Consider the following 14,354-nt stretch of genomic DNA (forward strand, 5'->3'; position numbering starts at 1 on the left):
GGGACTTGTTTGAATAGAACTGACAACCTTCGCAATGGTCGACTATATCTTTTGCCATTTCATTCGCCTGCAACCAGAAGAAACCAGCTCTGAATGCTTTGGCAATGATTGCCCTTGAGGAGGCATGATGGCCGCAGGTTCCCGAGTGAATTTCTTTCAAAATTAACCGACCCTCCTCAGGAGAGATACACCGTTCAAGGACGCCTAAAACACTTTCTCTGTATAACTGGTCATCAACGACGGTGAAGGACTTCGACCTGCGAACGATCTGCCTAGCTTGGACCTCGTCTTCCGGTAACTCTTGCCTCAGGATGTACGCAATGAATGGCACAGTCCATTCGGGAATGACAGCTAGAATCTCCATGACCAGGTCAACCACAGCGGGAACCTCGACTTCAGTCTGATCTGTTGAGCTCTTCGGTTGCACAGGTTCCTCTGTAAAAGAATCTTCTTTTACCAAGGGGAGGTATAGGTGCTCGAGGCAGACATCACTCGGCACAGGTCTCCGTGTGGATCCAAGTTTTGCCAATTCATCTGCTGCTTGGTTTTTCAGTCGGGGAACATGGTCAAGTTCCAGACCTTCGAACTTCTTTTCGAGCTTTCTTATTGCGTTGTAGTATGCAGTCATGGTGGGGTTCCTTACATCCCACTCCTTCATTACTTGATTAACCACTAGATCTGAGTCGTCATAGACCATCAGGCGACGGACGCCGAGTATGATGGCCATGCGCAACCCATAAAGGAGAGCTTCGTACTCTGCTTCGTTGTTGGAAGAATCAAAATGGATCTGCAACACATACTTGAGTTTATCACCTTTCGGGGATATGAGCTCTACGCCGGCGCCGGAGCCATTCAACATCTTGGACCCATCGAAGAACATGGTCCAATGAGCCGAGTAGATGTGAGTCGGTTGCTGTTGTTCTACCCATTCTGCTATGAAGTCAGCAAGAGCTTGAGACTTTATAGCTTTCTTGGCTTCGAACTTGATGTCGCAGTATAGCATCTCCATTGCCCACTTTGCCACTCGGCCTGATGCGTCCCGATTGTGGAGAATTTCCGACAACGGAGCATCAGATATGACAGATACCGAGTGGTCTTGGAAATAATGAGCCACCTTCTTTGCAGTCATGTAGATCCCATAAATAAGCTTCTGATAATGGGGATACCTCTGCTTGGAAGGAGTCAGGACTTTGGAAACACAATATACTGGCCGCTGAACCTTGTACGCTTTGCCTTCTTCTTCACCTTCGACTGTCAGAACGGTTCTGACGACTTGATTTGTAGCCGCGATGTACAAAAGAAGGGGTTCTTTACTGAGCGGGGCAGTAAGAACCGACTGGGTGGAAAGCAGGGCTTTGAGGTCGTCGAATGCGGTTTGGGCTTCGTCTGTCCACTCGAAGGTATCCGACTTCTTCATGAGTCGGTACAGAGGTAACGCCTTCTCGCCGAGTCGAGCGACAAACCTGCTCAAAGCCGCTAGGAAACCTGTGAGCTTTTGTACGTCATGTACTCTTACCGGCCGCTCCATTCGAACAATGGTCCCGATCTTTTCGGGGTTGACATCGATCCCTCGTTCGGAAACGAAGAAACCGAGTAACTTCCCGTTGGGAACGCCGAATGAACACTTGGCTGGGTTGAGCTTGATATCGTACCTACGTAGGTTGGCGAATGTTTCTACCAAGTCAGTCAGCAGGTCGGAACCTTTGTGTGACTTGACTATGATATCGTCCATATATGCCTCCACATTTCAACCAATCTGGTCTAGGAGGCATTTTTGGATCATTCGCATAAAAATTGCTCCTGCACTTGTCAAACAGAATGGCATAGTGATGTAACAGAAGCACCCGAATGGGGTGATGAAAGATGTTTTTAATTCATCTGGACCATACAGACGGATCTGATGATAGCCCGAATAGGCATCAACGAAGGATAAGCACTCGCAGCCCGCAGTCGAATCAACGATTTGATCAATGCGGGGGAGAGGGAAGTGGTCTTTCGAACAGACCTTATTAAGGTGCTTGAAATCCATGCACATACGAAGAGACTTGTCCTTCTTGGGCACCATGACAACATTAGATAGCCACTCGGAGTGGTGTACCTCGCGAATGAAGTTGGCTGCCAGAAGTTTAGCTACCTCCTCTCCGATTGCTTTTCTCTTGTGCGCGGCGGACCAACGCAGGCGTTCTCGGACGGGCCGAGCGGCAGGATCCACATGCAGTCGGTGCTCAGCCAACTCCCTGGGTACACCTAGCATGTCAGCAGGCTTCCATGCAAAAATGTCCTAGTTCTCACGGAGGAATTGGATGAGCTCGGCTTCCTATTTTGGATCAAGGGTGGTGGATATGTTTGTTGGGGCGGCGGTGGCATCCGTCGGGTGGATGCTTACTTTCTTCGTGTCTCCCGCCGGCTGGAATGCGGACTCGGAAGGTGGCTTATTTGAACGCATCAGGTCGGCGGGGTCGGCAATCTTCTTGTACTCATCCAACTCGAGTACAGCCATCTGATGGTCTACAATTCTCGACCCCTGCTGCAGACACTCCTCGGCCCGCTGCCGATTGCCTATGACAGTAATCACGCCTTTGGGACCAGGCATCTTCAGCTTCAAATATACGTAACATGGACGGGCCATGAAACGTACATATGCCGGACGGCCCAGAATGGCATGGTATGCACTCTGGAAGTCTACCACCTCGAATGTTAACTTCTCTTTGTGGAAGTTCTTGTCGGAGCCGAAAACGACATCCAACGCAATCTGGCCGAGTGATTTGGCCTTTCTTCCTCGGACGACTCCATGGAATTGCATACTGCTCTCGCTAAGTCTGGACATCGGAATGCCCATTCCCTTGAGAGTATCAGCGTACATGATATTCAAGCCGCTGCCGCCGTCCATGAGGACTTTGCACAGCCTAACTCCTTCCACCACCGGGTCGACGACCAGAGCTTGCCTCCCTGGGGTGGGTACGTGTGCTGGGTGGTCTGACTGATCAAAAGTGATTGCAGTCTGTGACCACTTGAGGAACGTGGGAGTGGATGGGGTTGCCATGTTTACCTCCCTGTTGACCAGCTTCAGTCGACTTTTGCTTTCTACATCAGCAAAAATCATTAACGTTGCATGGACTTGAGGGAACGGATCCTCCTTGTCCTCATCATCTTGCTCGGAGTCTTTCTCACTCGGCTGTCCTGCACCGAATCCTTGGATCAGGAGGCGACACTGCCGAGTGGTATGTTTCGGCAATATGACATTGCCTTCTTCATCCATCTTCGTGTGGATCGGACACGGTTGATCTAGGATGGAATTTCCTAACTGTTTCTTCTTGGGGGTGTACTGTGGTTTCCCCTTGCCTTTGGACTTAGTGTTTGTAACGACTGCCGCCTCTGCTTGCAGAGTGGATTGGGCTTTCTGCTTCTGCTTCCGACTGCTGCTCCCATCTCCGTCAGCTTCTGACTTATGCTTGCCGCTACATATGCGGTCCTCCTCTTCGCCATTCGCATAGCGCACGGCTATCTCCATCATCTTGCTCATGGAGATGTCGCCTGTCCGACCAAACTTCAGGTATAGATCTCTGTACCGAACGCCTGCCTTGAAGGCGCGGACTGCTTGGTGTTCTCTAACATTCTCCACCGTGTGGTAGAGGGTTGTCCAGCGCTGGATGACATCGCGCAAGGGCTCGTTTTGCTTTTGGACACAATGTTGAAGCTCTGTGAGACTAGTAGGGCGTTTGCACGTACCCTCGAAGGTCCTGATGAAGACTCGGGACAGATCTGCCCAACTGTAAATGCTTGATGGAGCTAACTGGTTTAGCCAAGCTCGAGCCGAACCGTCGAGCATCAGTGGGAGATGTTTCATGGCGATATGGTCATCTCCGCCACCGATCTGGACCGCCACTCTGTAGTCGTCTAACCAAGTTTCTGGTTTGGACTCTCCTATGAATTTGCTGATTCCCGTCGCCAATCGGAAGTTGGGAGGGATGTCAGCCGAGCGAATGGCCCGACTGAAACACTCGGGACCAGAAACAACGGTCCTGCTTCCACTCGGATGATCTCTATCGTGACCACCACGGTGGGCTCGGCTTCTATCAACCTTCTTCTGGGTGATATACCCTCTTGCATCAGGCCTTTGATCATGCGCGTCACCGCCCGAACGACGATCATCGTAATGCCGGGGTCCGTAAGGCCCACTCCGCGGAGGAGTACGCGAACGGCGACGATCTTCGGGATGAGACCGAATGGAAGGCGGATTCCGACTCTGGTCCCTGGAACGATCGTTCCAGAGGCTGCCCCCTCTGCGACGCTGGTGAGAGCCGGGACTGAAAACCGACCGATGTGTGTTCGCTTGAACGGAACTGTTGTGGATCTTGTTGTGCGACTGGGAGACCGCTGAGTTTTGCTGCTGCGTCGTGTGTAACAAGGCACGGATCTGCTCGATTCCTCTACCAGCCTCCGAATCAATCGGCTGGAGAGAATCAGCGATCCTGGCGGCTGCAGCCAAGTTGAGGATGGGTGTGCGGAACACCTCGACGTTGCTCTGACGAACGCGTCGACTGGAAGAACGAGGGTGCTAACGACGAGCGCCGGATGATTCTCCGATCTCATGCTCGTTCCGACCAGTCCCGGAGGGACTTTCGTGGGAATCGGCCATGAGTACTTCGGCTGCAGGCCCGTGACCCTGATACTCGGAAGGTAGTTCAGTCGGAACTGACTCCAAGCACTGGGATGACCGCAGGACCACAATCAATTCGAGCACCGCCACTTGAGAGGACATGTTTTGTCGCGCTAGGGCGTGTCGCACCCAACGCTGGAGCCGCGAACGACCGGATCGCTTGTTGCGGCGCGTGACGGGGGCGAAGATTGACACCGGGGTCGATGGCTGGAGAAGAAGAACACCGCAGGAACTGGCACAGAAGTGCGTAGCCCCGCGACTCGGAAGCGTCTCGATGTCGAGGGGCGCATCCTAAAGCCATGCCGAATCATCGGCGATGAAGGAAAGTGCACCGAAGAGGATCTCATGACCCATGCACAGATCTCCGCCGGATGACATATGACGAAAAGATGAAATCGCAAACTCGCCCGAAGTCGCTTAGACGCCTGCCCCACGGTGGGCGCCAACTGTCGTGGGTATAAGTCTGACAGTAGAAGTACGGGGTACAAAAGTATATGGGCATAGCCTTAGCTACGGCGAGGATGTATGAGTTCAGGCCCCTCTACGGTGGAGGTAAAAGCCCTACGTCTCAGTGCTCTTGGGAGCTTTGTGTCGAGTGTCTTAAGGGATTACAGCAAGTGCCAACCCCTGTACCAGTGGTGAAGGGCGGCTTATATAGAGTGCGCTGCCCTTCATAATGGTCCGGTGGACAGGGGTGGAGTCAGTGGCGAGTAAACGCTGGCGTTACTGGTAACGTAAGCCTTAAATTCTAGTTATGGTGTATGAAAACGTATGACCGTTGCCCTCCTGGGAGGTTACGATGTACATAGTGGATTCCAGTCGGTACGTTAGATATGCTCCGAGTGGATCGTCGCCGACTGGATGATGGGGGCGTCCTTAGTTCAGTCGGAACTGTCTAAGGGCCTTGTCCCCTATGAAGGGTAGTCCTTGGGTAGGACCTATAGGGCAGACCTATGACCCTACCCTGGGACTATAACCCCATCAAAGACAATTGTCCGTTTTTTGCAACAGACCAAAGGAGTACACAACCCAACGTCAGATAGTAGTGCTGCAATGTGCCTCTGCCTAAGTTGTACGAAAATTCAGCACATACCTGATGCAAGATAAATTGCAGCAAGGTTTAATATCATCATAAAACTGGCAGATGCAAAGAGTATAGTTACACTTCCTGTGTAGTGTTTAGGCACTAATAGTCAGGATCTACTTTGCACGTTCATTTGCCGTGTCTTGAAGCTACGTCGTGTTAACTTGGTTCGATTTGCATAAACGTCGAACTAAATGCATAACCCTAGATGGAAGAAGCAACGCTTGGGGTGTCGCTGAGCTCACGAGAGGATTTCAGCATGCGCTTTAGCCATGTATCCTCTAAAAACAACAAACTCGACAGAACAAGTAGAGCTTAACATGATTTTAGCATGTCGAAGTCGTCGCTGTCGGCCTAGGAGATGAGGCAGACGACGAAGGCATCCACCTCTGGCACCAGAGTTCCTAGCCTTTGGGCCATCTCTGTCACTAGGGACTAGGTGACCCCCTGGTCTCCAGTACAACTGCTCTAGCCTGCAAAAGTAAGTGATGTGTTTGATTTACGGCAATCAATGTTTAGCGATTCTGGCCCTGATAATGACCTCTAAATTTGATATGAAATTAACCACAAAAAGGCACTGACATCGATGTAGTATTTAGATTAATTCCCAGCAAGCAAAACCTTTCAAGCTAAGTTATGGAATGAATTGTGTCAGTCAAATTATGTTAAGATGGATTGATGGCTTGAATTTGACACAATCTTGTTATGCTACTGACTACATATACTATAGCTATGCTCGCAAGTGCAAATATATAGTGCACATATGGACGCAGACCGTCCAAATAGTACTATCAGGCTATGGGTGCGTACCTTGATCAATCCACACAAGCAGCTCACCCTCTTCGGGTTGCCGATCTTCCCACCAATGGTTGTGCAGATGATTTGGCCTGTGACAGGGTCGCCCCCTCCATCCTCGACTGCAGCACTGGAACATGGAGCATTAGCGAAGCAAGCACCAAGAGCAGCAGATCGACCCCAACCTGGGCTCATATCCAAAACATATCCCAGATATGGGGAATACGGGGGGTCACCTTCATAGTGGCCGCATGGGCAGGGAGCCAGGGACGACAGCGGCATGAGGGATCCGACGAAGACTCGAGCACATCTGGCGAAGAAATCGGTTGTGATGCGCCTGCGCTCCACATCCGACGAAGAAATCGGCTAGCCTGCCCCCGTGGACTCCCCTCCTGCTGCAGCCACAAGGCTCCCCGGAGAAAGATGCGGAGGAGAGACGAGGAGAGGAGAGGTTGCGTGCAGCGTCGACGAGACAGGCACGTGGTGAGGAGGCGGCTGAATCGAAGGAGAGAAGAGGTCGCGTGAAGAATTGAAAGAGCAGGGAAGGGGCACATATGAGGAAGTGCGTGTGTGGCCTCATCTCTCATTTTTTCTGGGCAACTACAGGTGGACCAACGAAAAGATACCTATTTGCACAGTAAAAATTGCATGCGTGGCAACCCAGCAAGCACCCTTCTAACGACGCTATGCGGAATCGTTGCCTCACCTGAACAGTTCCCGGTGCCTACATGGCATATGCGAGAGTGCGCCCTTCCTTCGTAGCTTTTTGTTGTGGATAGTACTCTTCTTCATCCTTCCGTGCTTAAAAAGGCCATCATACGTCCGAGCCGACACATTTGTAAAATTGTGGGAGCAATTTTGAAAAATACACAAATACTTTAATGTGGTCACTTCTTTTGTATATAATTTTGAAAAATACACAAACACTTTAAAATTGTACGAACAATTTTTTAAAATTATATACTAATATTTCGAAAAGTATGTGTACATTTAATTGCATATAATAATATATTGTTAATGTGGACACTTCTTAAACTCATATGAATAATTTTTATTTGCATGAACAACTTTAGTTGCATAAAAACATTTAAAAAATATGTGAACATTTTTTAAAACAAAAATAAATTTTAGATTCATATGTTTTTTATATGTACGAACATTTCTATGAGAAAACGGAGGCACTCTCTCCGTCCCACAATTCTTGTCTTAGCTTTGTCTAGAAATGGATGTATCTAAATACTAAACTTGACAAGATACATTCATATCTAGACAAATCTAAAACAAGAATTTTGGGACGAAGGGAGTACATGTTAATATTCCTATATAAAAGTGGAGGTCATGGTGTTGTGAAATCGTCTAGCACCTGATGATCCGCCTTGGTTGTTTGATTTACATGTTCCACCAAGTTGTTCTGGAATCATCCTCCTGTGGGGTGGCGTACGCTGATGACATGAAGGGGTTGTTTGGTTCCCAGCCTAAGGTTATCACATCTAACCTTAGTCATGGCACAATATCTTAGGCATGTGTTTGGTTCATTGTCACACTTGTGGCTTGTCATATATTTCTAGTTATATGGTTCACATGTCATATATTTAATTTTTTTAAATTCTTTCACACTTGTGGTGTTTATTTTGTTAGCCACATTTTTTGTGACAGACACACTTTACCTAAGATTAGTTGTGGCAAAGTTAGTCATGAACCAAACAGGCCCGAAGGAGTCCATCTCTACTCGGTCTGTTGTTTGGCTGGTTTTGTTTGTCTCGTCGGCAGCCAGTCAAGAATCCCTTGCATACGTGGTGAGAGGGAGCGGCTATCCAACGCTTCAGGCGCCAGTTCTAGAACCTGGCGTCCACGCAGATGCTTCGGTGGGCCGGCCCAACAAAGCGCAGTTTGTTGCTCGCTCGGTCACTCGTTGTTCGCTAGGACACGTGGCTGCTTCGTTCGCACTAGTTAACTGCTGCCCAATCAACTGTTGACCAGTTGGCAGTTGGATCTGAAAAACAGTTCACAAATTCAAAAAAAAAGTTCATGATTTGCAAAAAATAAGAGTTTGAATTTCTTTATTTATCCATTCCAAAAAGAGTTTGTCGATTTTGGGAAAAAAATCATCAAATAATTTCAAACGTTCATTGAATTTGAAAAAACGTTCATCTATTTTGAAATAATGTTCACCAATACGGAAAATAGTACACCGGATTTTTAGAAATAGTGCCTGGATTTGTATAAAAAGTTCATCTTCTTAATAAAGAAAAGTTCCCAAATTTGCAAAAAAATTATGATTTTTTTTTCAAAAAAACTCATAATCTTTATTAAAACATAGTTCACAAAATTGAGAAAAAAATCATGATTCGAACAAAGTTTCGAGTTTGAAAATATTCATGTCTTTTTCAACAAAAGAAAAGGCAACAACAAAAAAGAAATATAAAATAAAAACCCGAGTAAAAATGATGAAATATCGGGCAAACAAGAAGGGGGAAACATTTTCCGCCGCCCGCAGGCATTTTTTGAAGTTGAGAAATGAAAATCGACCAAGCCCAGGATGCAGCAGCGTCGTGCGGCAATTTGTTTTGGTGCCTTTATGACCGACACTAAAGACGACATTTAGAAAATGCACATGTGTACCTCGCTTCTAGGAGAGCAATTAGTTAGCGAGTACTCTTTCGGCAGCCTCTCAACAAGCATTTTCATGCACCGTTAGTGGTGTTATGTGAACGTCGACTACGTAACACTTTGTCATATTTTAGACCTAAGAAAATGCATTGTGGAGTAGTAATTAGAGGGTGGGTTGCGAGAATGACACAAACTTAAACCCTAGTCTATGCACTACTTCATAAGGGGCTGATTTGGATTCCTATGTTTAATGTTATGGTTAGAATTTATCCTTAGTTGCGGATGCTTGCGGGAGGTTAATCATAAGTGAGGGTTTGTTCAAGTAAGAACAATACCCAAGCATCGGTCCACCCACATATCAAATTATCAAAATGTCGAACGCGAATTAACCCAACATGACGAAAGTAACTAGATGTACCCTCAATAACGCTTTGCCTATTATAAGAACCTGTTTTGGCATGTCCTTTGCCTTAAAAGGATTGGGCTACCTTGCTGCACCTATTGTCACTATTACAGTACTACTTGTCACTTGTTGCAATTATCTTGCTATCAAACAACTTGTTACCACTATTTCATTGCTTGTAGAAGTTACCTTGGTGAAAATCGCTTGTCATTTCCTTCCGCTCCTCGTAGAGTTCGACACTCTTACTTATCGAAAGGACTACGATTGACCCCTCTACTTGTGGGTCATCAAGACTCTTTTCTGGCGCCGTTGCCGGGGAGTGAAGCGTCTTTGGTAAGCGGAATTTGGTAAGGGAAAAATTATATTACGTGTTGAAATTTCCTGTTACTTGTCACTGTGGAAAGTAATCCTTTAAGGGGCTTGTTTGGGATATCTTCACCTCGAAGGAAGACACCAAAAGTTGTCCATCAACCCGCTACACCTACTGAAAATGTTTACTATGAAATTCCTTCGGGTATGATAGAGAAACTGCTAGCTAATCCTCACGTAGGAGATGGAAAAAAACATCCCGATATGCACCTAATTTATGTGGATGAAGTTTATGGATTATTTAAGATGGCAGGTTTATCCGGAGATAAAGTCAAGAAAAAGGTTTTTCCTTTATCTTTGGGGGAAAGCATTGACATGGTATAGGCTATGTGATGATGCAAGATCCAGAGATGAACTCATTTTTTCGAACGATTTTACAAATGTTTCAACCTAAAATAAATTTCAAATATATTCAAATTTAAAAGGAAAGGTCAAAAATGAGAGAGAGAGAGAGAGAGAGAGAGAGGAAAACTTATCTAACAACCCTAGGGGCAACCCTCTCTTTAACCTCGCGCCTAGTGGCAGAGGATGACTCGTCAGATAGCGCTTGCTTATATTTCACACCTTCGAGGCCTTCTTCATCCCCAACTCTATGCCAAGAGACAAGCATGATACCACTAGTACGAACCTATCTACTATCCATCTCAACAACCATGACCTATAAACAATGACCGCGCGGACGTCAACCGACGTAGCCATCGGTCACCATCGTGTCCTTTAGCTTCACCCCGACAAGGTTAACCCCTATGACGAAGAAAGCTAGATCGAACGCGCTGAATAGTCACCATCGCCGCCTTCTTCGTTGTCTATAGCCAGGGATGCAATTATCGATTCATCGCCTACATCCCATCCCCGAGCTCCCTAACGTGCTCCACAACCCTTACCGTTAGCTCCACAGATTTCCACTCTCTCCTTGTAAACATTTTCGTGCCATAGCGCCATTATTATTGCTTTATTCTTTTCTCTTATTTTTTCTTTTCCGTTTCTGTTTCAAAAAATGTTCTTAACATTCAAATTTATGCTTAAGATTCAAAAAATGTCCGTGCTTTATAAAATTGCTCGTGCTTCTAAAACATTTGGTTTTTTTTAATTGTTCTCCGGTTTAAAATTTTGTCTCAGGAGTCATTTTTTTTGCTTTAAAAAATTGTTCGTGTTTTCAAATTTCATCAGCAATTTTCAAAATTGTTCTAGGTTTCAAGATTTGTTCTCAAGATTAAAAAATGTTCATGCTTTACAAAATTGTTCGCGCTTCCAAATTTGTTTGGATTTTTTTTCAAAATATTCACAATTTCAAAATTTCATTCTTCAGATTCAAAAAATGTTCGTGCTTTCAAAATTTTGTTTTTTTTAAATTGTTCTCCATATTCAAAAAATTGGGGTGGGACCCTTTCCACCCCGATTCCACCCCTCGACGCGCACTAGCGCCAGCAAGCAGGTAGAGGCCAAGATATCATGCATCCATCGGTGGAATCGGTCAGACAAGCAACTTTGCTCTACCCTGCTATGAGTCGAAGACTAACCATTGGTTGGCTGACGTGGTCGGAGTTTATAGTGGCCCCACATGTTGTTTTCTCACAGTCCCACTCATCCATGTAACTATTAAAGGGGTTGACCCAATGGAAATGTTGTATTTGACCAAATGTGAGGTTGAGCTAGATGGAGTATGGCAAAAGTGAGGACAACTTAGAAGGTTGGGTAAAACTGAATAGAACAAAGGAACCAAGGGCATAAAAATAGAAATCCCATTTTGTAACCATTTTTTTTTCACACTCGTGAACTTTTATCATTTTTCCAAAAAAAATAAACAATCAATTTTTCCATGTCTTGATTTTTTAAAAAATTTGCAGACTTACTTTTACCCTTTTCCTTTTTCGAATTATTGAACTTTTTTCAACTTTGCAAACTTTTTTCAAATTCCTGAACCTTCTCCCAAATTTCATGAATTGTTTTTCAAATATATGAGCATTTCCCGAAAAGTACCCTTTTTTCCATGAACTTTTTCGTTTTTATTTTTTTTCCTTTCCCCCTTTTAAAATTCATGAATTGCTTCAACTTTGCAAAAAAAAAAACGTGAACCTTTTTCCAAATGTAATGACCTTTTTGCTAATATATGAACCATTTTCCGAGAAAGTAAACATGTTTCATGAACTTGTTTGTTGTTTTTTCTTCCTTTTCTGAATTCATGAACTTTTTTTTTTCAAACTTTGTAAACATTTTTATTTCAAATTTGTGAACTTTTTATTGCCAAATTTGTGAATTGTTTTCAATTTTATGATTTTTTTTACAAATTAGCCAACATTTTAAAAATAAATATGATCATTTTCCTGAAATTCATGTTAGTTTTTGAATTTTGTGAACTTTTTTCCAGACTTGTGCATTTTTTTTTAAAAAAATCATGAACTTTGTTCAACTCCATGAACTTTTCTCAAATTTGTAATTATTATTTTTTAAATTGCTGAACCTTTTTAAATTTTCATGATTTGTTTTTTATAAATAAGTTATTTTTTGTTTTGAGATGAGCGAATGTTTTTTGAACCGCTACACTACCCTGTGATGCGGCAGAACTGGTATCATGCTACAGTAATGTGTAAATGGGTCGGGCCGATCAGTGTGACAGGAAGGAAGAAAACACGAAAAAAAGTGTCGGCTTTCGTCGTCCTCTCGTGCAACTAGTTTGACGGCCCAAAAAGTTTAGGGTGTGGCTAGGTCTCAGCCGACTGAGATTTAAACAAGTATGTCTATACCTACTATTAATAGAAATAGATATTCTTAGTCTGTCATTAATATTTACAGGAAAGTCCGTGTTTTTTTTCTCGTGGTCCTTCCACTCGTGCAAGTCTTTATGTCGTGTTCCTTGTGGAGTTCATGTCGTGTCTACGTCGGAGAACGGGGTCGCCTCTACGGCTACGCGTTGGTCGCCATCCTCTCTCTCTTCTGATCCACGGAGGCGAGATCTGACGATAGCGTGTGCCTGTGCTATGTCATTGACCAACTTCTCGGGCTCTCCCCTGTTGTGCGCATGTGCAGCAATGGCTTGATTCTTGAGGTCCTGATGAGAGGAAGGCCTGGGGTTGCTATAGATTGGGTGCTCTCTCTTTTGGTTAACCTCGTGGTTAACCTCGCTTACGCTTGCTCAACTTTGAAGCCCCTCCAATCCGTCCGTTGTTGGTTCAATACAAACTGTGAACTGCAGGGAGATAGCCTGCTGGCTATTCATCTCAAATGTTGATCTGATTGGGGTTAGCATGAAGAAAGTGAGCCTTGTGTCCAAGCCGGGCGGCGTTGACGGGCAGCAATCTATTATTGCCTGTTTTTGTTGTAACTAGGGGATGGTATTAGGCCGGAACAAAAAAAAAAGCTCTAGATGTGTGTTTTGCCTCTCCTCGCCAGACGAGGCATGATTAGGTTTCACAATACACTGACCAAGTCTTAGTCACTACCAAGTCTTAGTCAAGTGACATAACATGCAAGAGAGAAAAATAAAAATTTAAAAAGAAAATTTTGCACGAATTTTAATGTAAGATTTCACGGAACGAAGTCTCACTCGACCGAGACTTAGCAAGATTGTTAAACAAATCCTTGCGTATATAGCTTTTAGTATTATTTTATTACATGCTTCATCTTTAAGAAGTGTGTCCTTACATTGTGATGTATATCAGCCTGTCCAGCATAAAGTCATTCTGCCTATTAATCAATTCGGAGAATTAGAATGATTAGACTTATGATTGACATCTAATGGACATTGTTCAGCTACTATGATTATACTCCTGTGCATAGCATGGACATTCCTGCATATGCAGTAATCTGCTATTTATAAAATCTCGCTTTATGTAAAATTCAAATATCTGTGCTATTTTCTATGGATTAACTTTGCCATCTGGTTTCAAATATTTATATTAGTTAATAAATTAACCATATATTTTTATTGAGGTCGTGCATCCATATATTAGCTAATAAATTAATCACATAGAATCAAGTTTACCTTTTATGTTGTACACGCATGGGCATATATTAGCTAATAAATTTAACCACATATAAGATTCATTATTTAGGTTTTCAACAGTATATAGAAGGTCATGTAGCATATATTTTTGTAATTATTCAAATGACTAACACGAGGTTTAGCAAGAATATTTATGATGATCCAGATATGCACCATTCCATAATGGTTGTCGTGGTTTTCTGGTCAGAGGCGTGTGGTATTTTTTTTCTTTTTTTCGTTCCAACGCACCAGCAATTTTTCTATAGTAGTATATGGGAGTAAGAAGGAAAAATAACAAAAATTATACAGACCACGATGTAAAATCAAAGGCATATATACATAACGGTGAGTTTATTGTTTTCGAGGGAAGGGCGGCCAATGAGCTGGCTCTGCTAGTGCTAGTCCGTCGCTATTCTCCTCTCTTTCCCGTCCATCGGTTGCACAAGTAAAG

The sequence above is a fragment of the Hordeum vulgare genome, chromosome 5H (genome assembly GCF_904849725.1).
Source record: "Hordeum vulgare subsp. vulgare chromosome 5H, MorexV3_pseudomolecules_assembly, whole genome shotgun sequence".
In the NCBI taxonomy this organism is placed as follows: Eukaryota; Viridiplantae; Streptophyta; class Magnoliopsida; order Poales; family Poaceae; genus Hordeum; species Hordeum vulgare.